The sequence below is a fragment of the Pelecanus crispus genome, chromosome 5, assembly GCF_030463565.1.
Source record: "Pelecanus crispus isolate bPelCri1 chromosome 5, bPelCri1.pri, whole genome shotgun sequence".
Lineage (NCBI taxonomy): Eukaryota > Metazoa > Chordata > Aves > Pelecaniformes > Pelecanidae > Pelecanus > Pelecanus crispus.
Window position 1 is genome coordinate 28,549,982 of NC_134647.1, and position 25,618 is coordinate 28,575,599.

The window sequence follows — 25,618 nt, forward strand, 5'->3', positions numbered from 1 at the left end:
TTCTTTAAAATGCAGTAGCTCGAGTAGTCCAAGAAAGACAAATTTATTACTCAATGCAAAGGAATTTGAAGGATATCAAATGTACATGGCAATAATCCTATCGGAAACTATGGTATATTTTCATTCAATATATTTATAATGTTGAAAAATAAAACAGGTAAGCCACATATAAGCATCAATCTGTGTGTGCTCTGTGACCAGGTGGACTATCTACTTGGCCTGGTGACAGAGCTAAGGGAGGAAGTAGACAGGCTACGGAGCATCAGGGAGTCTGAGCAAGAAATAGACAGGTGGAATCACGCTCTGAGCTCCCGGAAACCTGACAAGGGACAGCCTCCAGAAAAAGGGAGCCCATATCCTCCCCCCACCAGGATGTAGGCAGGGTCTTAGAGGGAAGCAGTGAGTGGAAACAAGTCCACAATTGGGGTGGCAAGTGAACCCTTACCTTGCCCACTGTGACCCCCCAGCTGCCTCTGCACAATAGGTATGAGGCTCTAGATGTGGAGGACCAGTCAGCGGACGATGTGGGCGTCGATCCATCTACACCAGAAGTTGCCAAGACTACAAAGACCTACCCCCATATTACTACCACCTCCACAAGGAAGAAAAGACAGGTCATAGCTGTAGGAGACTCCCTCCTGAGGGGACCAGAGAGGGTCCAATATGCTGGGTGGACCCTCCTCATAGGGAAGTCTGCTTGCCTGCCAGGAGCCAGGGTCAGAGATATCACCAGGAGACTTCCCAGCCTGGTACGGCCCTCGGACTACTACCCCTTACTGCTCTTCCACATGGGTGGTGACAAAGTTGCAGCGCACAGCCCAAGGGTGATTAAAAGAGACTTCAGGGCCTTGGGACAGTTAGTGAGGGAATCGGGGGCACAGGTTATCTTTTCCTCCCTCCTTCCAGTTGTGGGAGGTTACATTGGTAGGAACAGGCAGATCCAATCTCTTAACACATGGCTCCGTGGCTGGTGCCACCATCACAACTTTGGGTTTTTTGACAATGGGATGGCCTACATGGCACCAGGCTTGCTGGCACCAAATGGGAGCCACCTTTCTCAAAGGGGAAAGATGGTCTTTGCTCAGGAGCTTGCGGGACTCATTGACAGGACTTTAAACTAGATGTGAAGAGGGAGGGGGAATATCTCAGGCTTGCCTGTTACAAGCTGTGGGATGGTACACAATGGTTAGAGGGATGGGGTGCTACTGTGAGCCCTCAACCTGTTGCCCAGAGGCATGATGGGGATGCTGCAGCACAGTTGAAGTCTTGCAGAGGTGAGCCGGGGGCTCCTGAGATAGTTAGAGCTCACAAGGAAACCTTCGTAAAACACCCCAAGGGAAACAAGGGATGTTCCACTAAGCAGGCGACACGGCCAACAGCCCAGATGAAATGCCTCTACACAAATGCACGCAGCATGGGGAACAAACAGGAGGAGCTGGAAGCTGCTGTGCTACTAGAAAGCTATGGCCTGATTGCCATAACCGAAACTTGGTGGGACGAATCCCACAACTGGAATGTGGCTATCGATGGCTACAGGCTGTTCAGAAGGGACAGGCGAGGAAGGAGGGGTGGAGGTGTTGCCCTCTACATAAAGAAATCAATACAGAGTAAAGAGCTGTCCCTGAAGAATAGCCATGAGCAGATTGAAAGCATATGGGTAAGAATCAGAGACAGGGGCAACAAAGGGAACCTTGTGGTTGGTGTCTACTACAGGCCGCCTGATCAAGGGGAGCCTGCTGACGAAGCCTTCTTCCTCCAGCTCTGGGAGGTTTCATGCTCGCAGATTCTCATCTTGCTGGGGGACTTCAACCACCCCGACATTTGCTGGAAAAGCAACACGGCAAGCTGTAGGCAATCCAGGAGATTCCTAGAACGCAGATGACAACTTCCTAAGCCAGGTAATAGACACACCTACCCGAGGGGACATGATACTGGACCTGATGGTCACCAATGCAAGTGAGCTCATCGGTGATGTCAAGACTGGAGGCAGCCTGGGCTGCAGTGATCACGCGTTGGTGGAGTTCACGCTCCTGAGGGACATCGGAAAAGCAAGGAGTGCAGTCAGGACCCTAAATTTTAGAAAAGCAGACTTCCAGCTCTTCAAGGAGTTAGTCAGAATGACCCCCTGGGAGACGGTCCTCAGGGACAGGGGAAGAGAACAGAGCTGGGAGATCTTTAAGGACACCTTCCATAGAGCACAAGAGCTATCAGTCCCCAAGTGTAAGAAATCAGGCAAGGAAGGGAAGAGACCAGCATGGCTGAGTCGAGACCTGCTGGTCAAACTAAAGAGTAAGAGGGAACTGCACAGGCAGTGGAAGCAGGGACAGGTGTCCTGCGAGGCGTACAGGGAAACTGCCTGGTTGTGGAGGGAGGGGGTCAGGAAGGCCAAGGCGAGGATGGAGCTGAATTTGGCAAGGGATGTACAGAGTAACAAGAAGGGCTTCTACAGGTATGTCAGCCAGAAAAGGAAGGTTAAAGAATGTGTACCCCCCCGATGAACAAGAATGGCAACCTTGTATCAATGGATGAGGAGAAGGCTGAGGTACTCAACAACTTCTTTGCCTCGGTCTTCACTGGCAACCTCTCTCCTCACCCCTCCCAAATCGATGGACCAAAAGATGGGGACCAGGGGGGTAAAGCCCCTCTCACTGTAAAGGAAGATCAGGTTTGAGACCACCTGAAGAACCTCAATGTACAAAAGTCTATGGGACCTGATGAGATGCACCCCAGAGTCCTGAAGGAATTGGCTGATGTAGTTGCCAAGCCACTCTCTAAATAGATTTAGCCTGGATATAAGAAATAAATTTTTTACAATGAGGGTGGTCAAGCACTGGAACAGGTTGCCCAGAGAGGTAGTGGAAGCCCCATCCCTGGCAACATTCAAGGTCAGGTTGGATGGGGCTCTGAGCAACCTGATCTGGTTAAAGCTGCCCCTGCTCACAGCAGGGGAGTTGGGCCAGATGACCTCTAAAGGTCCCTTCCAACCCAAAGCATTCTATGATTCTATGATCTGTCATAAATCTGTAAGGTCAATCTTTTCACTATGAGAAAATTACCCTTATTATCTTTCTTAATTCTTAAGGACAGATGATTCTAGAGTGCCAGAAACCATAGTCAGTCTGACAAAGAAGTACTGATTTTCAGCTGCATCATATTCAAAATCATGATGTGGTACTTCAGTTCTCAACAAATTAATGGAACTAATGATAACTCTCCAATATTGTAAAATACAAATTACACTCACGGAAGCTGGGGTCATTTGAATATACGTGCACTTACAGAGCTAGTGACTGGAGACCATCCTTGTTTCCAAGTAACATTTAGCTATGTAACTCAGTGCTGCTATTTGTTACCAAAGTGACTTTTTTTGCTAGTAAAATAAGCAAGCATAACAGGATTTTTTTCATCTACAAATCATTTAATAAGTGGTATGCTCAAAAACACAATAATGCTTAATGTTTCATTTTTCTCAAACCACATGAGAATAATTGCCTGATGTTTTCAAAGTTCTTGCACAGGATGAGAAAAATACTTCAGTACCATTAAATGACACATAACCTAATTTTGTTTAATCTCCCTTTCTAAATTTGTCTTTGTTACACAATGATTGAATTCCCATCGCCAGTTCTGCTGCTTCTTAGCAAACAGCAACACTAGGGCACAGTTACTGCCCTTTATTTATTAAGTACTTAAACAGGTTGCCATATTTTGGGTTAGATGTTCAGAGATGTATCGATGCCAAGATTTGCTTTCATAATGTAAAAAGTAATTTTGTTATGCAGAAATAAGATTGCTTTGAGCCACTGGGAGAGAGGCCACATGTAATATTACAAAACTTCTGAGAAAGAGCCTGTTTTCTGTCAAACAGGACAAACAGCTCTACAGCAGAGAATGAATGGATGGTGTTTCCCATGTGCAATATTTACAGTATTCACAATTATTTACTACTAACCTCAGAAGCATTCTCAAGACATACTTTTAAAAACATTTACTTTCCTTTTAGTATTCACATGCCAATGATAGGAACACCACTGAAAGGTACTGATAAAGAAACTCTGATTATTTAGCTACATTTTTCTTTTGAAAAGTCTCCTCAATTTATTGCTCTCAAATCTTGTCCCCATCTATAAATAAGCTCCACAGAACCAAACTGAAATATGTATCTTATTTCACTATGATCTTGAAAAGTTTTTGTACCTAAAAGATGATATTTTTCAGCTAAGAACTCCTGTGATGACTGCTTGTCCAAAATCCTCATCTGCCATGCAGATGGGGGAAACTCCACCCACAAATGATGGTAAAGACATATGAAGCCACTAGTAGAAGTAGTTTCCTGAAACTATCAGAAGTCCCCCACATGCCTAAGGAGGAACAGACGAAGTACTTACTAGCAGATGCCTCTTGCCTTATTTTCTCTAATTCAGTTTGCCCAGATGCTAAACACATTTTTCCTGCTATGTCAGAGGTGCATATTGCTTGACAGATAAGTTCAAATGTTTGATTACCAAATGTACAACTTAAATTCATAACTGGGTTTTTTTGATGTGTAAATTGGATCAGTTATCAGCAAACAAAAGACAGAATTAGTCCTTCAATCAGCGGGCTATTTAAGCATGTGTGTAAGGTCATGACCAGCCCATTTAAGTCAACCGCCTACTTCCACGCTTAAACTTCACAGATTTGAGTGTCAGAACAGATAGTGAGCTCACCTATTCTGAAAATTTGCATACAATTTTGCAGCTGCTCTTGCTCAAGCTCAACAATGGACACCAACTCTTTCCAGTCTGCTTCCTCCCCCCACAATATTTTTCAAGCAGAGCTCTCACGTGGATTTTCTTGGTTACTTTCTGCAGACTCCCGGGAGGCAGAACACAGAACCTCACCAGCTACGGACCACAGGCTGCAATGCACACGCTGGCATGCAGATGTACCTGGTGGCATGTCAGGAGATCTTTACAGAAAAACTTGTTTGCTTGCCAATTCCTTTGCATATTAGAAGTGTACCTCAGTGGTCTCTCACTATATCCCCAAATAAAAGGAGATACATAACCAAGTAGCTTGGCACATGAAGGCCTTAATTTTGAGAGTTACCCCATAACAATCAATGGTGATTGTTATTTTAAATCCCTTTCTGAACTTCAGAAATATCATGCTGTAACCACACAACATTATAATGGATTATTCAGAATTTGATAGGGGAACTACATGCAGATTGTGAAATACTTTTAATTCTTCCAGTCTTTTTGTACAACTTGAAGCTTTGGAGGATTTATTTAAAAAACTTCAACAGTGCAGTGTTTAAACTTCATTGATTTATGCTTTATGGTGCAATGGCATTTGCCTAATTGTGTTTTTTCATTACTACACAAGAAATAGCCAAGCTTTCTCAACACCATGTTACATTATTTTCCAGAAAGAGAACTACTGTACTTCCCCCTGATGTTCATGCCCCAGAATTCAGTAAACATGACGTATTCTCTTTGATAAGCATGTTTCGTGGCAACCTGTCAGCTAAAGTATATGTATTATTCATCATGAATCAGGTGATAAAGCCAGAATTCTTTAACTAATGATATATTGCTTAAAAAGAACAACACTAAGTTATGTTATTATCTCCATCCTTGAATTCCAAGGATGGACCCCCTTCTTCCAAACTCAGCTGAACAATACCCTTGAAAAATCTGATCAAAGTGGGCCCTGCTTGGGGGTGCAGGTAGAGAAGACCTCCAGTGGTCCCTTCCAAATGACTTATTGTACAGTTCTGTGATCTGCAACCCAGTAAAGGGCATTAAAAAACTCCTTCTTCATGACTATCAGATCAATTGCTAAATTTTCCTTTCTCACACTGTAAAGTTACCTTTACTGAGGGAAAATCATTACAATAAGCGATAATAACTAGAATAAGCTTGGGATCTTGAAAAAGAAGACATGAAATAGCTGCTTATCTACTTAATTGAATGAAGTTCAAGTACTCTTTGCTACTGATAACTAAGAGTATAAGTTAATTTTGATTTATTAAACACAGTGGACCTCCTTTAATCACTCTGTCGTTCTTACTGGCTTCTGCAGACTTTAAAGAAAGAGGAATGAATTTTGCCCACCTGATTATGCAGCTGGTTAAACCCCTTGGGTCTCTATGAGTTCTACATGTTAAAGCAAACATATCTTCCTAACTCAAGTAACATTGGTCTCTTCCCTTTCTTTTTTCCTTTCTTCAGCCTTTCTAGTGAAATCTTATTAGTTTATGAGCTTTTCAGCAAAAACTGACATCATATGCTTTTTTTTTTGTTCTTGGTAACATAAGCACATCTACACTGGGTCACAGTAGAAGTCCATCTAGCTCAGCATGCAGTTTTGAAAATGGCCAAAAGCAGATGTCCAGGAAAGAGAAAAAGAGCGTAAGTAGTATACAGTGATACTGGATATTCTCCCAGCCTCCAGCCATGTGGGGATCAGGGACTCCCTGATGCAGAAATGGTTTCTGTGTATCTAGAAATATATCACTCTTCTGTGAAGCTGTTCAGGCTCCTTCTGCACCCACATAAACTTCTGGCATCCACAATGTCCTTTGGCAAGGAATCCCTCAGTATAATGTTATGTTGCGTAAAGAATCACTTATCATTTATTTATAAAATGTCATGATGATCTCTTTTTTTGTTTCTTGCTTGTTTTGTTTCTTGCTCCTAGTCATTCTTAACATATTTATACTGCACAAATTGAAACCCTGTTGGCACTATATCCAGCAGAAAAATACTTGTCCTTTTCAACCCACAGTCACCTATGCAAGTCATCAAAAGGTTTTATCTACAGACTACAGAACTGTGTGCAATACATTTAAGAGTTTTGTGGGGTTTTTTTTTTAACACTTAGCTTTCAGGGAAGGGTATAAAGCTCACCATACTATCCTGCAAACTGGAATCCTACCAGAAAATTGTATGCTCCTTTCCATTATAAGAAATGAGTTAGGATACCCTTAAAAACTGAAGCTTTTATCTTTGTCTGTCTTGCATGTGGCAGGAACACCTCTTCCATAAAGACCTAGTTGCTCCTGTAAGTCTGCCTTTCATTTACCTACTTCCTTTATTCCCAAAATACTTCACTGATATTTAATTTCAGCTGCCATCTTCTTAAAGAAACTACTTTGTTGTCCATACAGGCACTCTGGTGACTGCTACAGCCAGTCCCCTGTTGAGTGAATCACTCACTGCCATGCACTTTCATCAGGTTAAGTATTAAGAATCCAGTCAGAAAGTACTTCTTCTGCTTCCAAGGAAGTATTGACTGAGGAGTGAGATAAAGGTATGCATGTCTAATAAGAACTGATCAAATACTTCAGATAGAGATTTGCATAAAACTCTCAGTTCATTTACATAAGCTCAGTAGGTCCAAGAACTATGGAGACAATAAATTCCACAGCACAGCTGCTTGAATCACTCCAGTATTGAGATAATTAACTCCACTGTGTGCTCTGAAGGTAAGATTTACAAAGTTTCTGCTAGGCATGGACGTGGTCTAAATGTAGCTGCTAAAGGCATGGACTTAAATTAGCTGATTATTACGAATCTGCCAGGATACAAACAGTTGTATCCAAATAGTCCCTGAAGTCCACCACTACTTTTAAACTGTGCTGATGATTGAAGTCACTCTCCTATATGCACTTCCTATAAGCAAGGTCTTCAGATTTTCTTTCTTGTTAAACACAATCATCATCATGAACAGATTTACACAGGAAAGAATTTTGTAAGTACCAATGAGTGCTCCAAATATGCCTATCTAGAAGGAATTAGCAAAAAAACCAATACCCCCAGCCAGTATACTGACAATATACATATCTAATACTGGAGACTCATGAAAAGTAAATGTTAGAACCAGAAGAAGCAAATTGTGATGCTGGCAGCTATCAACAAGCCACTTGAATTTCTAGCTCCCTAGTAATTCAGAACATACATTAAGAGACTAGCATACTGGTTAGCTGGGGAATTATGGAATCGTGAGCAATTTAGCTTTTGGGTTTTTATAAGGACTGAATCAAGTAATCTCAAGTGCCTTCTTGATGGAGCAGTAAAACAAGTAGATGAATTAAGTAGAGTAGAAATTATATCACTGGATTTCCAGAAAGATTCGGACACTGGAATACCTGGAAATGTAATTCAAAATATCTCACAAAGGAAGGTAGTTTTGAGAACTGAAAATCAACATGAAAATCATAAACAGAGTAACATCAAGATGAGATGCTGTATCTTCACTAATATCTATGATTGAAACTTTTTTTTTAACTTATTTAATAATGGAAAAACATTAATGAAATCTTCAGATTTCAAGCCAGGCAAGAACAAAGAGGATTTAAAAGGTATTGCAAATGCACAGAAAACAACATTATGAAAATAATCTCACAGCATTGGAGGCTAAGCAAAATGTGAGAAAACATATTTCAATATGCATTTCAAGGGGAGAGAGAGCTGAAAATGAGGACTACTGAGATAGACTTCAGGGGACCAAATATTCATGCTAGCACGTCACTAAAAAGAATCCTGTAATTTGGAGGTGTTTAACTACATCTTGGAAAAGAAAGAGAGCATTATTTCTCATATGACCTTGTAACAAGAAAAAATGGAATTAAGTTTTCTTATAATGAAGCAAATCCATAGAAAGTAGAAATTTCTCAGAGAGAGCATTAACTGGGAGCTTAAAAGGCTCCATTAAAGAGGAAAGTTAAAAATAATTAAGTATAGATTGGTTCACATCTGACTGGACTGACAGCATCTACAAATATTTTGAGATCATAAACAAAAAGTAGAATAGTTATTCAGTACGAGACTCCCATATTAATAGCTTGAAATTAAACATGGAAAAATTGAGGCTGAATATTAGGAAAGCTTCCTGGCAGTGAAACAAACTGGGCTCCCAAGGGAAACAATGGAATCTACATAGCTTTAAACTTTTAAAACTAGACTAGACAATAACACTCAGTGTAGTTTGGGGAATATTTTTGCATTGGCAAAAGATGTGGCTGCATGACTCGATACTGGTAGGTCATTGCCATCTCTGCTTTCCATAATTCTGCGAAGAAATACACAAAACCCCCAGCTGCACAGTCAAGAAAGTTATCTGTCTCTATTTTCACAAACACTAGCAAAAATTGCAGACAGTCACAGTTCCCCCAAAAAAAGACATGTCTTTAAAAGAAAAGGTTTTAGTTATTCAAACAAAATCCACAAAAATTATTCAATACATAGGACAGAGCATGAGTTCATGTTTGTTGTGTGCCATGGTTTGCTCATGTATTAAGATAGAATAAAAATATATGATTTTAGGTGAAGGACAGCCTATGTTCTGCTGATTTGATCTACTAGCTTTGAAGTTAACTGTGCTGCCAAGTAATACTGTTATGTGTTTTGTGCATTTAAGTTGTTGTCATGGTGACTACAGTTGGTCTATAGGTGTCTTTTTCTCATTTAAAATCTAAAGAGATATTTTTAATAAAGCCAATGGGAAAGTATTTTTAGTTTAAAGTTTAACCATCCTGTTAAATATTTCCTCTTAATAATATGCCAAAACTTTTCAAACCCTCTTGATACTCATTCCTTTCTGCACACACTGTTTTCTTTACAAACAGAACATTTTATGTTTAGTGCCAATTACTGGTCTTGCTTAACTTCCATATAAACCCAACTGATGTCAGCAAGAATGCACAGGTGTAACTGTCAACAAAGCAGCAACTAGAAGTTAGCTGTAGTGAATTAAGCAGTACGCTATGTACTAATATGCCATTAAACACCGTGATTATTCCAATTCAGAATGTTTTAACAAGTTGCACAGTTTATTGATATACCTTTGCAGACACTTACTTTCCTGATTTAAGTCTTTGAGTTAACTGCTAAGAAACAAACTTACCTTGTGTGCCCTAAATGAGAAAAGAAAAATTGCCCGGAGCAAAGTTGTTTCACCTGTTATTTATGTCACAAAGAAACAAAAGTTAGTATTCATTTACTGGCTAATCTTTGTAACATGGAAACATTTTGCATTCCAAAATTAGGTGGCTGATTCAGGGTTAGTTATAAAAACCTCCTGTTTGTTTGAGAAACAAATCTGAACTGGCAAAATATTTGCAGCAGTGTTCAGCAACTATCATGAAACAGGATTACAGAGAAAACAAATCATGTAACAGGAATACTTATTCCTTAAATAAAAAGATATTTAATAAGAAAGAGCTTTTCATTCTGATGACAATTAGAAGGCAGAGCATTGTTGCAATACAGTAATTTTTTACCTTTAAAACCATTGTAATGAATTCTGACATCCTGAGATAGTATTACTGATGGAAAAATTAACAGTGAGAAAGTGCTAATAAATCCAAGAAAAACATGATACTTATTTGTGAAACAGAAGGTTTGATGGCACTGTAGTTAAGGATGCATTGTGGCTTTTAGAGCTCTGTTTATATTCCCAATACACTATGCAAACTTTCTTCAGCTAAAAAAACATGCAGTAATGGAACCAGGGGGGAATAGGCTATACTGTGAACAACTCTTCTGTGATACTGCCATTACAGGGTCATGTCCCCTGAATGGCTAAGAAATGTGCAGTCCATCCTCTGGATTTCTTTTGCTGTACAAGAGACATGCACCTCCCTGCAGAAGGAAACATAAACTTAGACTGTACTTTAGGGGTGAAAGTAGAATTTAAATGGTAATAGGTCTACTACTGGCCCTAGTTTCACTGCAAATTGGCGTTATATTCAGAGATGTCAGCATAATTAAGTATACAAGGGGAGTTAAATTGCTGATGCAGAAGTGATAAAGCATATCTACAGGGAACCATCCTTGATCTCGATATTTCACAGCCTTTACTATTAAAAATACTGTGTGAATTATTGTGAATATGTGAAATATGCGAATTACTGACTATAATAGTGAATCTGGTATATCAGGGCCAAACTTTGCACCTGTGTTTTACATAGAACAGCTCTCTATCCATTCTACCAGACCTAACTTCATATTCTACCAAATGGGGGTAACAGTGATCATACAGGGGAGAACCCTGTCATGCACATGCTCCTTCTAGTTTCTCCAGAAGAGACCTGGTAGGGTGGTCACAAGGTGAGTCAGTTCAGCAGCCTAAGCTGAAGAAAATGAAAGCATTCTCCATGACCCAGGTAAAGAAAAAAAGGAATGGGGCTTCCCCCAGCTCACCTGCCTAAACTGACTCACCTCTTGGCTACTGCTGCATCCTGCTGGGATGGAGAGGAAGGAAACACACAGCCAAGAGGGCCTCAGTGTAGTGTAGGTGTAGTGTGAAACTTTACTCTTAATAACACTGCAGGGAGTTACTCCAGTCTCAGTGGAACATAAAATGGGCTGTTTCTTACCAAAACTATCCCTATAACAGCATTCAGATAGTCTGCATTTTTCTGAGCACAGCATGACCTCCAGTTACATCACAGTTAAGAAGCTCACTCAGCATCCTAGGAGTTATCGCATGTGTGAACAACGAAGGTCCTGTGGTTGTTGGGACCAAATAATTGTTTTCTTTTGGGGAATTATGTCCCTTTTAAATTCATATGGCAGTACAAACCATCACACAAAGAAGCTGGGGCATGTTTCTGGCTTATGGGCCACCCAGTTTGATACCTAATCGTCTTCACCTTTGTCCATCACAGCAACCTTGTATATACCCTCATAAGTCTGTTTACTTCCAGCAACAGGTCCAAATTGCTGTGGTTTTTTGTTCAGTTCTTCTTTACACAAAGACTCAGAGTGAAGACGCCAACAAGTTTAGATGCAGTCAGAAACCGTATCTTGAAAGGAAATACACTCTTTGAAAAGGTCTGTTGCACAAGGTCATACCTAACGTCAGAATGAGAAAACACTGCATTAGCTGAGTAATATTTGTGAACTCAGTAGAGGAAAACCTTGCCAGTGAATGTTTTCAATGCCAGTCTTGACATATTTCTTTTCCGTACCTATATTGGTAGAAAGATTTTTTAACTGAATATTAGAGCCTTGAGATGTGCCCACATGCAAGACAATCTCTGTGTATGCTGTAGCTTAGATTAGCTACTAAGCCACTTCTGTCTGGGAAAAAAAGGTAACACTGAGAAATATAGTAAATAGACAAAGTTGTGGCAAAAGAGAAACTGGTAAATAGCTGAACTATAGGGAAGAAACTCAATATTAACAGAGTGTACAAAACTTCAATTAAGCAGAGCAACAAGGAATTACAAGATAAACAGAAAGCTGATTACAATCAATGAGATCAAAGTGACATTTTCAGCAAAGAAGTTAATATGAATTATGGAAGAAACAGCAGAAGCAACTTGTAGTACTGATTTTCCCATAAGAAGTCTATTTTAATACATGCAGTATCCTAACCAAGTGGCAGTAGAGGGTGTTTTGAAGTGTTAGTAAATCTACACATAAATCTGCTTTTTTATCCATTTTGTACCTTTCTTCTCTATCCTGGGAAAATTTCAAAAATGCTGACAGGCCCAGCATGGAAAATCATTACTTAGTACAGTTTCCCATGCAACTGTTTTCTTACCTGTGCATGCACTAATGATCAAACAGAGTTCTTGCCCCCATTTCTTTGAAGAAAGTTGCATAGCACTACAGGCAACTTGGTAATGTTACATGAACTATTTGCAATCTTTCACCCTTCCATGAGCAAATATTAGTTTAAACATAAAACCAGCAAAGGTAGAAGAATGCCACTCTTCAGAAAATATTTTAGGTCAGAAAATATCTACTTTTTACACTGTTTCTTATAATTTTGTTCATAAAGTAGTGAGTGATAGCCCTTACATTACTTCTAAAAGTGTATATGGGGACATGATCAATGCTTGCAGGGAAGACCTCCATAACAAACTGACCACTGAACATGAACATCCATGTTTAACACAGAATAAGAAGCAAAGAATAGAGTTTCAGGCACTTTTTCAGGATATTCAATTGTCATGTCACAGCCTTAACCCAGACAGGTATGACTTAGAGATAGGGGACAGCTCACACTCCACAACTGTTCATCCACTATTTTTCAAGTATTCCTCGAAGGGGACTTGAGTAATCATCAGCTTTAAATGAAATTGTAATTCTAATAAAGTGCTATTTTGAATCCACAAAATGAATGTTTTGCCCTCCTTTTTCAGAATATATCAGAATCCTAAAATACCCTGGGCACACTCAAATCTGAATAATAAACACAATATAAAGATGGTGAGGAACAGCCCAGACTTCAAAAGCTTTGTGATTTCTCTTTCAAATATGCAGTTTCACAGAATTACATATATCAGTCTATCAAACCCTTTTTATAAAATTTGGTTTAAGATTACTTTATTGGGAGGAAGAAAAATTAAATCTTTTTTTTTTTTTAAATCAATGAAGTAACACGATCTAAACAAACCATATGCTGATCACCAGTTCTGTTTCAGACAAAAATGAATTCCCAGATTCCAGGGCTAAAATGTCTTAAGTTCATAGCCCTTTTCTATTATTAGATTTTTTTTTTAAAAGAAATCCAAGTTCCCTTTTTTCATCAGTCAGAAACCACACTGAAGTAATTTTAGGAATAATTCTACTCTCACATCAAGACAGCAACTAAGTAATTAACAGCTGTACTACAGCAGACACATTTTACACAGATGAGAATAGAGAACTACAGTCAAGACAAATAACAGAGAAAAGGTTACAAAAGGAATTTTCCCATGAGCTTTTTGCTCCCTACATGCTATAAACCTTCTCATCTGAGAAAACTCAGATGGTCACATCATACCAAAAAGTACCAAGTGAAGCAGGGGTAGGATAGTAAGTGACTTTGCCAAGCAATGACACTGTTTATGCACTTTTGTTCCCTTGATGATGGTACTGCGTTCTCATAGTAAAACAGATTTTAGAAGTTATCTTTGCAGTAATTATCAAGAGAGAGAAGAAAGAGCTTTATGAACTAGTGCAGAGAGAAGTATAACTAAAACAAATACTAAAAGCAGAATCAAATATTCCACTGTATTTTTCTGATTCATATACTCCCTGAGAATGCATGATATTTTCATTGTTTAGAAGTCCCTAGATAAATTTAATCTTCTTCTTTTGTTTAAGAACAAATTTTGTAATACCCTTTTTTGGCATGACCAGAACAGATCGTGGAAATACTTAATAGCACTGGTTTATGTTTCACTTTGTTCTATTTCTACAAAGGTTTTAAAAAAGAAGATAAAAAAGGAGAGAAGCTTGCTTCTGCAGCGAAAGTAACTAGGTAAGTACTGTTTTATGAAAGCTGTGCATGGCAGGACTTCAGTTGTAGGGTATCAAAAAAGAAAAATCTGGCCCAAAAAATGGGCCAGCATTTCAACTTTCTGATTTCTGGACTAACTGCACTATATTGTACGTGGAGCTATCAGGAAGAAAGCAACCTGAATACATGCTGAAATTGTGCTGGCATCAAAATAAAGATGTTTTTCTCTTTATTTTTTTCACATGAATGTAAATAAAACCCAGGATGTGTGAGGGCTTTTGATTTGCTTTACTGAGCAGATTCTTACTCAACTCTATGTAGCAGTTGTAGCTTTAATCATTTTGACAACCTTGAATTTTTGCCCTGAGCTTCAGGCCTGCAGGAACCAGGAATTGCATAGCAAAATTGCTAACAAAAGCACTCTGGAGAACACTGTGACTATCTTGGAAAGTCCCCTAGCATAGCTGCTTTGTAATTTTAAACCCAACCCAGTCAGCACAGAGGAGCTGTAAAGGCAGAGTCCTCCTCTGAGTTGGACAGAATCCCCTGGGGACTGTGCTTACCAACCCTAGCAAGCTAAAACACAGTCTATTAAAATTCAAATTTAGTAGAAGGTTATTACTACCAGTTTCAGATAAAAGTTCATGAAGTCAGTAAAAGGTACAATGCAGATGACAAAATGACCTCTCTGCCACATTTCAAGTGCCAGGGAACCCAAGAACGACTCTAAAGTAGCGTTCTGTTCAAGTGGAAAACAACATTTTTTGCCTAGTTTCAGAAATGGCTGTACTGTTTTGGCTAAAACCTTAACATAGTGAAAAAAGACCCAAAACCAAAAACCAAACCCAGCCTGGGAAAGACACCTAGCATGAAAAATTTCAGTGTAGGTTTGACAAGGTTATAAATGAAGGAAACAGGTCTTTATAATCAAAGTGTTAGGCAACTTTAGTCCAACTGCATTTTGCAATTTGCATTACTTCTACTACATTTGTATCTTTATTGTCTTTTTATTGCCACTCAAATTGTATTACTGCCTGAAGGCCTGTCTGCATGTAAAGGTTTATCCTTCTTCTGAAATGCTCACTTTCCGCCACCTCCTCCTGCAGCTACCTATTACAGCACATGCTAAAAATTCTGCATTAGCATTGAACAGAGTACAGCCATAGTATTTGGCTCCTATTAGGGCTACAGATAGGGCATCATTGTCTTAGCAGACTATGACCCCACATTCAAGAAATGGCATCTACAGGATATAAATTTGTTTAGAGTTAAGATATTTTTCATTTCCCTTTAAACATAATTTCCTCACAACTTGTTTTCCTGTGCTATTCCAGCTCATACTCACATTAACAGTTTGTTTCTGGAAATGCTCTCCAGCATGTAAAATTTTTATTGTGAAATATTTTGACTAGGAGACAGAGCACTCATCTCTAAAGCAGAATAGAGACAAGCAGCCTGTACACCTCTTAAATGAGCCAAGGTTTTCCTGTCCACTTCAATCACAGTTTATTACAGCCAGAAATCACTGTACTTTGCATAACATTCCATGAATCGTGATAACAAAAGCAACTTAATGACATCTATGGAATACTTAAAACTCATGGATAAGAAACCATCAAGGAAAAGATAAACATATAATACTTTAAGTATAAGAAACTATTTTTTATACATTTCTGTACTTGTTCATTTACCCCACCAAAAAACACCTTGCCCAAGGTCAGATTTTGTCAAAGATTTCCACATCGTGACTCCAGCTTAAACAAGGAAAATGTTTTGAGATGCCCTTCCCAAGAAGGACAATAAAAAGGGAGGGTACTTCTTTGTGTTGAGAGTATTCAAAAGAAAAAAAGCTCTGAAAAACTACACATGTTCCTAATCGACTCTATATGTAACTCCAGAGTGAGAATACTTATTTTAAGTATGACTTGACAGGTTTTAAAATTAAATTACAGTGATAAAAATAAGCTATTATTCTCAATAATACATATATGTATTTAAAGTTCAACTTTTGAAGATGTACTAAAGGTCTCTACAGTTTCTTAGTAAAGCTGCTTTACCACTGTTATTTACTGCCAGGGACACAAAGTTTTGTAGGAGTTGCTGAGAGGTAGTCAGTAGAGGCTTATTTTGGAAGGAAATGTGAAATAAATTCAATAGTCAGAAGGTCCTCACAGAAATCTCCTGTCAGCTTCCTCTGCTATTTTAAGACTATGACTCTAACTGAGGTAATCCTAGAGGTCTCAGAGATTAAACGAGGGCTGAGCAAGTAACTCTTTTATATGAACGTATTTACCGCTCCACATTTGATTTTCTGTAGACTCATTCTCTTCACTCATGGTCAACAGGGCATCACTCCCATACCTTGTTCATGTTCTACCATATGGCTATCTACATGTTTATAACCAAATATCCACAAATAATATTATGCCTGTGAACATTTTTTCAACTGCCTCCAGGAGATCTGTCAAGACTAAAGATACATTTTAAAACCTCAGAGTTCCTATGCCTCCCAGGTTTTCATTCCAAAAGCCTGTTGGCTCTCTTGTATCTGCTTCCTCACCACCTTGTATCTTGTATCTGATGCCAGTATTAGATTCTGAAACATTTTTCAGCATCTTGAAATTCATTGTTCTACAAACAATTTTAAGGAAACATTTCAAAGATCCTTAAGGAACATGTTTCTTTTGTACCTTTGAAAATCCTATACTAATCCTCCTCACAGCTTAGTAGAAACATTGGGACCAAATGTCTGAAATAAGGCAAATATTTTCAAAGCAGAAAATGGAAAGAACTGCTAAAAGTTAGTAAGTGCATTTTATGTCAAATGAAGTGCACATTTCTAAGCCTGATTTATCGATTTCTAACAATAGCTTTTAACCCTTAGTCTTGCAGATTTATACCTTTTTTTTATCCCAAAAGCCTACTTTATATTCCTACACCTATAATTTTGTTGGTTTCTGCTCAAATTGGGAACACTTTTAACTGGAAGCTTTAAATATCAAAACTTCATTGACAAATTTTAAATTACATAAAATAGACTTCTGTTACAAGATTCCAAAGGAGGAAAAAATTCTTGTTGCTGAAACTGCAAGCCAGTAATCATGTTTAATGATCACTTTAGGGAAAAGAAAGACCATCACAATTTTGCCTAGCCTTAATTTACATCCTGAACACTGAACAAATTAAAAACTAAGAAACAAAAAACCCCACAAATCACTCTTTCTACACTTGACAGTATGTGGAAGGACTCCTTTACCTAGCTAGAGCTACAAAAAATTAAATCTACATTTGTGAAACTGCAACAACCTGTTTCATGCTGAGAGACAAAGATTTGGGACCAAAGCGAGTCTTACCACAAAACACTGTTTGCATATTTGCAAAAATAAGTCCCTGTTTGAATGTGATGTTTTACACATGGTATTTCTTGATGTAATTTGGATCTGTCTGGTCAAAGTCCAGGTTTGGCAATACTGGAACATTCTGGATTTTCATAAAATTGTTATGTAATTAATAGTCCTTGTAAGAGCTGTTTATCACTTTGCCAGAAGCATTTCATATGGAACTGTATCACTGATACAGTTAATATCTGGTAACTGACATAATGGAACATAGTCCACAGGAACTGGTACTTATGTTACTAAGCTGAGAGATGCTTGATACTTTCACAGCAACAGAATAAGACTGCCCCATGAGTCCAGTGAAGGGCCACAAAGAAGATTAAGGGACTGAAGCATCTCTCACACAAGGACAGATGCAAAGACTACCTGAGATATTTCTGACATCATGTTCCCAATTACCTCTTGATGATGGAGATCTCACTTCTGATATCATTACCATTACACTGGAATCTTTAAGGTAAATTGTAAAGCTTCACAATTGTTTTCAGTAAAATTACAATCTTCAAAGAACTGTCTCAAATGCTGAAGAATTCCTGACACTTGTTGCAATGGATGTAAGAATCTACTGAATCAGCACAAAGTGCCTTCAGTGATGTTCTGTTTACAAGCTGAGCATCATTAATAAAGGACTTAAAACTCTGTCAGGCCCTAATTAAATTAGCCTGTAAAGGGGGTCTGGGAATCCTGTGTTGGAGTTTATAGAACAATTACAGTTGGACTTTTACATATGGAAGAGATTAAAACTACTGCTGTTCAGGCTTTTTGCTTACTGCTTCTACCACCAGAAAGTCCAGCAGAGGACAAGTAAAGAACTGCTCACATGAAGGCCCACACTAATGACAATCTGCTCTCTTGGAGATTGGTGGTAAAGAATCTGTAGCTTGCCAAAGGAATTTCACCATGTCCAACAATTCTTCACTAACAGGTAAAGCTATCCATCTAGGTACAGCTGTGTGCAACACATCCAACACTGTAAGGATCTTCCTAGACTGCTTCCACATAGATGTCAAGCAACTTTTCTCATAAGATTTTGGAAGGATGTGTAATCATCTGGGATAAAAGAGTATGATTAAAGGATGGCTGGCTCAGCTGGTGCCGACAAATATACTGGCATCTGCTATTCCTCCTCCTGAAAATTCTTTTCCAAAGGAACTAGATCAGTAACAGACTGAGCAATAGGAGGAATAAATACATCTTTCATGGTCTTTGTGGTGAAACCTTATGGAGTTTTGAGATACCCCATGGTGACCAAAAAGACGTAACATCTGAAGAGCTGAGGCCCAGACAGAAGGATCCCTGTAAGCAGGAAATTAAGAATGTCTGGTGCAGGGAACTACAGAGAGACAGGATCCATGTGGTTTGGAGTGGAAAGTCTCTCTGTTGCCTTGCAAATCTGATGAGGAAGATGAATACTTCTTTTAAGCATGGTACAGTATTGCAATAAAACCTAGATCCTTTGGAGGGTACCAAGGTAGACACCAAGAAACTACATAAGGGAGACCAATAACACTGTGTGTAACAAATCTCTGTTGACTGTCACCTAGTGACAGGCTGGATAATAAGTTGAATTGGAATTATTCATTGATAAGCATGTATTTGCTTTTAATTAATAAAGTATTTTTAATTGTGATTTTAATTACTAAAATCTGATTAAAAGATTCTCATAATTGACATTATAGATTTCATAAAGTACTGAGAACAATCAATGTGGTTTAATCCACAACTCATCATTATGGTTTGCAACTGTTCAAATCTACCCTCTGATTTATGGAAAGGGTCTCTGATACCTTATGAAAGTGTCTTAATTGTCATGCCATATGACAATCACAAAGTAGATCTTCAGTCACTCCTTTGCTGAGTACTGAAATAGTCACTGAGCTAAGTTTGAAAACAGTTATTTAACTCAGTGATTGAGACATTAGCATGGGAGCCATAAACTGGAATTGGTTTCTATTCTATTAGATATTTAATCTAAGTAGTAAAATATAAAAAGAAGACACTATGAGGCCAAGCCGAGAATACCTTCTGATCCAGTGATTAGGTATTTTTACACCAGGTTATATAATTCAAACTAAGTCATATTTGTTTCATTTTGTTTGAGTAAATAAATGTCATAAATCTAACTTTTTTTGTTGAGCTCTTGAATAACCAGACAAAGGTACATACACGCATGTAGCCTTGCATAGGTATCACAAGGGATAACCAGCCAAACATGACTTATCTGAATATTGTACCTAAAAGGAGTAAATTACAGTTTTGGGCGTATAACAAGGGAATCTTAAGTAGATGTAGAAGTGATATACTTCTGTGTTTGCCACTGGTGAGATCAGCATTGGAACACTGCAGTCCAATCAGGTGTTCATAATTCAAGGAAGATTTTGAAAACTGGCTACAAAACTGGAGACAAAAGCCATGAATATAAGGGAATGAATGCCTTACAGTAAAACTTCTGGAGTTCAATCTATATAGAAATAGAGCCAGTTTAAAGACCTCCTAGCACGCAGTCTACAATGTCTAAGTAAGAGACAAAAACTTAAAAAGAGAAGTATTTCAAACTAGCGAGTTTATAGAAGAGGATTGAATTAAGTTAAAATTAGAGAAAATAACACTAGACTTGTCTTAACAATGAAAGTACTTAAGCATTAAAATAATTTACAAAAAGTATGGTTCTTTATCACTGATCATTTAACCATTTTTTTCTCCTAAAAAAGATGATTTATCTAATAAATGTTACTGGATTTGAAGCAGAGATTTATTCAGAACTATATGTACTCTATTAAGCATGAAGTCAGCACAGGTAAATACAGTGATCCCTTCTTGTTTTTAAAACCCATTAATGCATAAATTAAAATGAAACAGTATTTATTTAGAAATAATAAAGAAATGAATATACCATCATTAAGCCATTCTTAATTGTCATTTGTGTGTTTTGCTCAGTTGCAAATTTCTATATAGAAGAGGATCTGAAATAATTGATTCTTGCTCTTGGAGCAGTGAACAATCTCTAAAGCCATTTTCCAGTTTTTAAATTTCCTGCATACTTTGACATTGTAATATTCAGTTTCCTTCTGCAATATGTCATCTGATATTATACATCTGCACCATGTAAATGATAAAGATAACTTTAACAACAGTGTACAGACTATTCCTCAATTGGTCTTCACACTGAGCAGCATCAGTTTTGAGAGATATGTAGCATCTGTCTCAGCAGTTGGACTAAAGTTTCTGTAAAGTTACATGATAGAGCTTTAAAATATTAGCATTAAAGAAATATTATCTTGAGAGCTGAATCAACAACAGTTTCATATACCACACTTACTCAAACTTTTGACTATATTCCCATAAAGAGAAAAACTTATGATTATGTCCAGGTTGCTTTACATTCTGAATTCTTATAAATATGATCCTTTTTGTGTAATTTGATCATGACTCCACATACTGCAGAAGTCTTAATGTTTTACTTCTAATTAGTAAAGAATGGAATTAAAAATAACTCTGTGTTCAATCCAAATCAGTGTTGGATAGATTGTTTACCTTCTACAGACTGTGAAATACTGCGATATTGTGAAACCCTAACTGTCAAGTACAGTGTTTTCTTATGTGCAGTTTCATTGATTTCATTATAATGACTACCCATGGGCACAATTATTTGCAGGACTACATCTTTACTTAGTAAAGAAATACCATCAAAGTATAACCAGGAAAAAATATGGATATAATGAAATCAATCCCTTTTACCAAACCAGTTTGCAAGTTTCTATAAATGCATACTTGGCAATCTCAGAAGAGCACTTTACATGGAAGTTTCAAACATCTGTGCTGCAGCCTAAAAAATACCACATTAATGGATCTGTTCAGGATCTATACAACATCATAGGACAGTGATGATAGCAATCCAATTCATCCAGTCAATCTTTATTCTGTGAATATTCACTATACAAACTAAGGAGTTTACTGTATGAAAAAAAAAACAAACCCAACCTCTTATTTTAAATGAACACTTGTAGAACAGCAGGTGTGCTTTTAAACATTTAAACACGAAGAATTTGTAATAGATGTAGTCCACGCTGTTTGTTTACTGTTCATTTCTCTTAATTTCGTAAGAGAAACTAAACTGGACACTTGTCTAGAGAGTCTTCAGCATGGTTAATTCATTTTGCATTCATCCTGGAATTTGTTCACAGCTTATTTACCAGCACAACAGACAGAAATTTGTATTTGGTGTGTGTTAGTCCATGCTAAGCTGAGCTGGAGTCACATTCCGTGTTTAAATGAGAGGTGGTAACTCATGGCTCTACTGCTCATGTGAGCAGTTCTTTCAGTGCCAAGTCAAACAGGTTAATTTCAACCTCCTTTGGCAATTTTTTAAACTAATTTCTTTGACTGCACTGGAATGAAGAAGTTGCTGCTACTGGGCTTCCTCTGGGAGCTGTTTCCTAACAGCTAAGACACAGTAATGAGCATGTAGTCTTCCCAGTCTTTTGACTAGAGTCCTGGTTCTCCCTCTTTGCTTATACTCAGTCCTCCAGCCCTGATCTAGTTTCTCCACCTGTCAGGCAAGCTTTAACACATACTAGTTTGTAATGTGTGCTATAAAGTATGGTAAGGCGTTACTATGGTCTTGATGTCAATCCAGTCTGGCTGTGTAGAAGTACTCTAATGAAGCTGGGAGACAAACTGAATTTGCCTCTTAAATTCACCTATTGATAATAGTCACAGAGGCAGGTCTTTCCATCGTTATTTCAGATACTACAGAGGAGAAGAATCAGAGTGTGTGGAAAGCAAAATGATGTCAACACCAATATCTCCTCTTCCGTCTGCATCTGGTAAGTCTTGGCCCACAAAATGATATTGACACTGGGAACACCCACTCTGGTGCTAATAACCAGACTCTATTCCTGCCAAAGAAAGTTGGGCAGAAACACCACGCAGTCTGGGAGATGTCTGCCAAGGAAGTCCCTCCATAGTTCAGGAGAGCAGCAGGAGGGCATGGTTTGAGTGTGAAACTTCCTGGAACAAAGGACTTAATCAACAAGATGAACACAGACATGTGCAGAATTGAGGAAATTACCTAACTAATGAAGGCTGCAGTTACATCAGCAGCTGCTTAAGACCAGCCACTGCCTACTCACATGTCAGACAGTGTTCTACCTTCAGTGCAAGTCCTCTATCCACCAAGATCCCAAATCTCTTATTAAGAGAATTGATTCCTGCTGGTGAGAGAATTCACACTTCACTTCTGTTAGGAGGAGTCAGTGCAAGATAGCGGTCAAAAACCGTACTTCTGCCTGAGGCACATGATCAGTTCCCTGTTTGCTGCTGCTCATCCATGGTCACTGATGGCACTGCCAGACACAATCCTCAGAGCAGTGAAGCAATCAGTGGCACAGCAGCATTCTAACTCTTACTTCCAGCTGAAGCTAAAGGCCCAAAAGAGATAAATAAATATCAGAAATAAATCTGTATGCAAATGGTGTCAAGTAAAAAGGCTAGAAAGATATAAGGCCTTTGGGAAGAAGTAGCTTTATTAAATGACTACTACAGGGATCAAATGATGAAGCAAATTTACAGAAAATTACGAAGATAATGAACAGAAATTGCCAAAAGCACATAAAGATAATGAGACAAGAGCTCTGAGGGTTTTTTCGTAAAATAGTATGTCAGAGAGCACAAAGTATATAGGAAGGAGTTGGAGGCAACTAATTGTTTCAAAAAGCAGAGATATTTACAGAAGAAGAGGGATGATGGGCCATTATTTCAGTTTTATGCACAATAATAGAAATATGCTATGTTAGGAAAGTGCAAATGGATTTTGCTTAAAATGATGAAATCTTTGGAGGTCACAGTTACAGGAAAAGAAAGGAAAAAGGAAGGAAAAGAAGAAATACAGTATGAATGGGAATGAAATCAGAAATGCTGAGGCATAAAATGACTCAGATTCACATAGGCAAAGCCTGATGAAATTCACTGCTATATACTTAAGGAACTAGCTGAATCTTGCTCTCAGTCATTAGTTAAAGCTTCACAAACTGATAGGGAGGGGGGATTAGAGGGCTGAGGAAAGGCACATAGTACTTATCTTTGGGGAGGTAAAGAAGAACCTGGGAAATATATCCATCCATTTAACTGAGATTCACAGAAAGAAACAAATCTCATAGTTAATAAATCCATTTATAAGACCATACATGTTAAAAAAGTAATAAAATACAGCCAAAATTAATTTTTGCAAAGCAAATCATGTCAAACCTCTTCAATTTTCTTCTTTGCTAGACTAACTGGTCTAGTGTGTAAGGAGGAAGTGCTTATATAATATATTGACTTTAATAGTCTTTCCTCGTGTCCTAATGAGACATTCTCATAAAGAAAGTAAGGAAATATAACTTTGATGGAATTACCTAAGATGAAGATATGTCTGGTTGAATAAATAATAAGCCATGGTTCACTGCCAAAGAAGGAGCACATTTCCGGCTGCGTATTATAAGATACCAGCTCAGATCTATTGCATATTCTCTTAGATGAAGAAATAAAGCTCAGTGATAAGAGCTCGTGAAAGTCAGCAGAATAGGTAAAGTTGCAAGTGCGTAGGAGGTTAGGTAAATATTTCATTTGGAGAAATGCTCCTCATTACACAAGATAACATTAATTGAAAAATGTTATAGAAAGGAGATGGAGACAATTGATGAGGCAGTAGCAATGCAGAAAACGACCTGGTAACTATATTGAGAATGATAACATGAGTAAGAACGAAAGATAACATAAAAAAAAAGCAAGTCTTGGTGAGGTGATATAAGAGAGAGTTGTGTGTACTATTAGGCATACCATTTTTCCATCAAGTAAACCCTAAATAACTTGTTGCTGGAATAATCTGTCCATTTGGAGGAATCACAGTTTGAAGAAAGCTGTAGACATACCACAGACTGAAAGGAAAACAATAATAAACCCCAGAAATTTAGGGACCACCCCCCAAAGGGAAATTTTGAAGAACTGGGTTAGTTTTCTCAAGCAAAGATATGACTGAAAGCCAGAGAGGTACACATGGAAAAACTTATTTAAAAGTTGATGACAAACTATACCTCTTTACTCTCAGGAAACAAATTTTTCAAACTGGGCATGTTTTTACAGCATATGTCATTCTAGTGCACAGATATTGAGAGAATATGCAAAGAAGCTAAGCGAGGTCATGGAAACAGTCAGTAGCAGAACAGAGCTCAGCCTGGGCTAAGACACAGACTTCAGGATTCCTAAGAAAACCTTTATGTAGTCTGGTTTTACATCAGGTAATAGAGTCATTAAAGCTGTTTTTTACATTCCAAGAGGATGGAATGTCAAAGGGGAGACCTGGTAACACAACAGTCCATTTTAATTTGGGCCCTGAAGGGGCAATCATTCTGGCTAGATCAGTCTTGCTGAAAACTGTTTAAAATCTATACGCATTTTACAGGGACTCAGTAATCTGTTTCTGTTCAAAACAACAAGAAAATACTGTTAATTATTTATAAAAACAATCCTAGTTATTCAGGTATAATATTAATTTAATTTTAATTTTTATGAAGCATGTTACAGCACTGAAATCCTTTACTCCAGCATTAAGGAAGCTATTAATTTGTTTCATAACAATGTTTAAACAATTCCTTGTAATTGTCCATTATCAACAGAGGATACTGCAATATATTAGTTTTACACCAATTCACCTGTTATACATAAAACAAAAGTTCCAGTCTGTGTCTATCCAAAGCCGCAAGAAAACACGTGATTAATTTTCAAATGAGAGGTTAACAGGACCTGTTATTCTGGTGCTGAAAACTGGGTTTTCTGAAGTTAGGGGATTAATAATTTAAGAAAGACCAGCTCAGCACAAAATGCTCCTCAGCTGATGCCACCAGGAGACCAAACTAAATTCCTCAAAAAGTACAAACATTTACCCACAAAGTCTATAACAACCACCATGACATGGCAAGGGCAGCATTCTTTAAGGTCTGAACATGGACTGAAAA

The 25,618-nt window shown here is 38.1% G+C and overlaps 1 protein-coding gene across 2 annotated transcripts in view; it reads right to left on the reverse strand.

Annotated features, from left to right (window-relative positions):
* Positions 1-25,618, reverse strand: part of PDE1A (phosphodiesterase 1A) — a 223,123-nt gene that overhangs the window by 89,756 nt on the left and 107,749 nt on the right. The window contains exons 1-2 of one of the 2 annotated variants that reach the window (XM_075710145.1): positions 22,776-22,808; positions 21,960-21,973 (exon numbers count right to left, since the gene is read on the reverse strand). The exons of the other annotated variant lie outside the window; for it this stretch is intronic. The gene's annotated coding sequence lies outside the window, so the exon portion shown is untranslated. Of the gene's footprint in view, positions 1-21,959; positions 21,974-22,775; positions 22,809-25,618 lie in introns of those variants that run through there. 2 annotated transcript variants of the gene reach the window in all.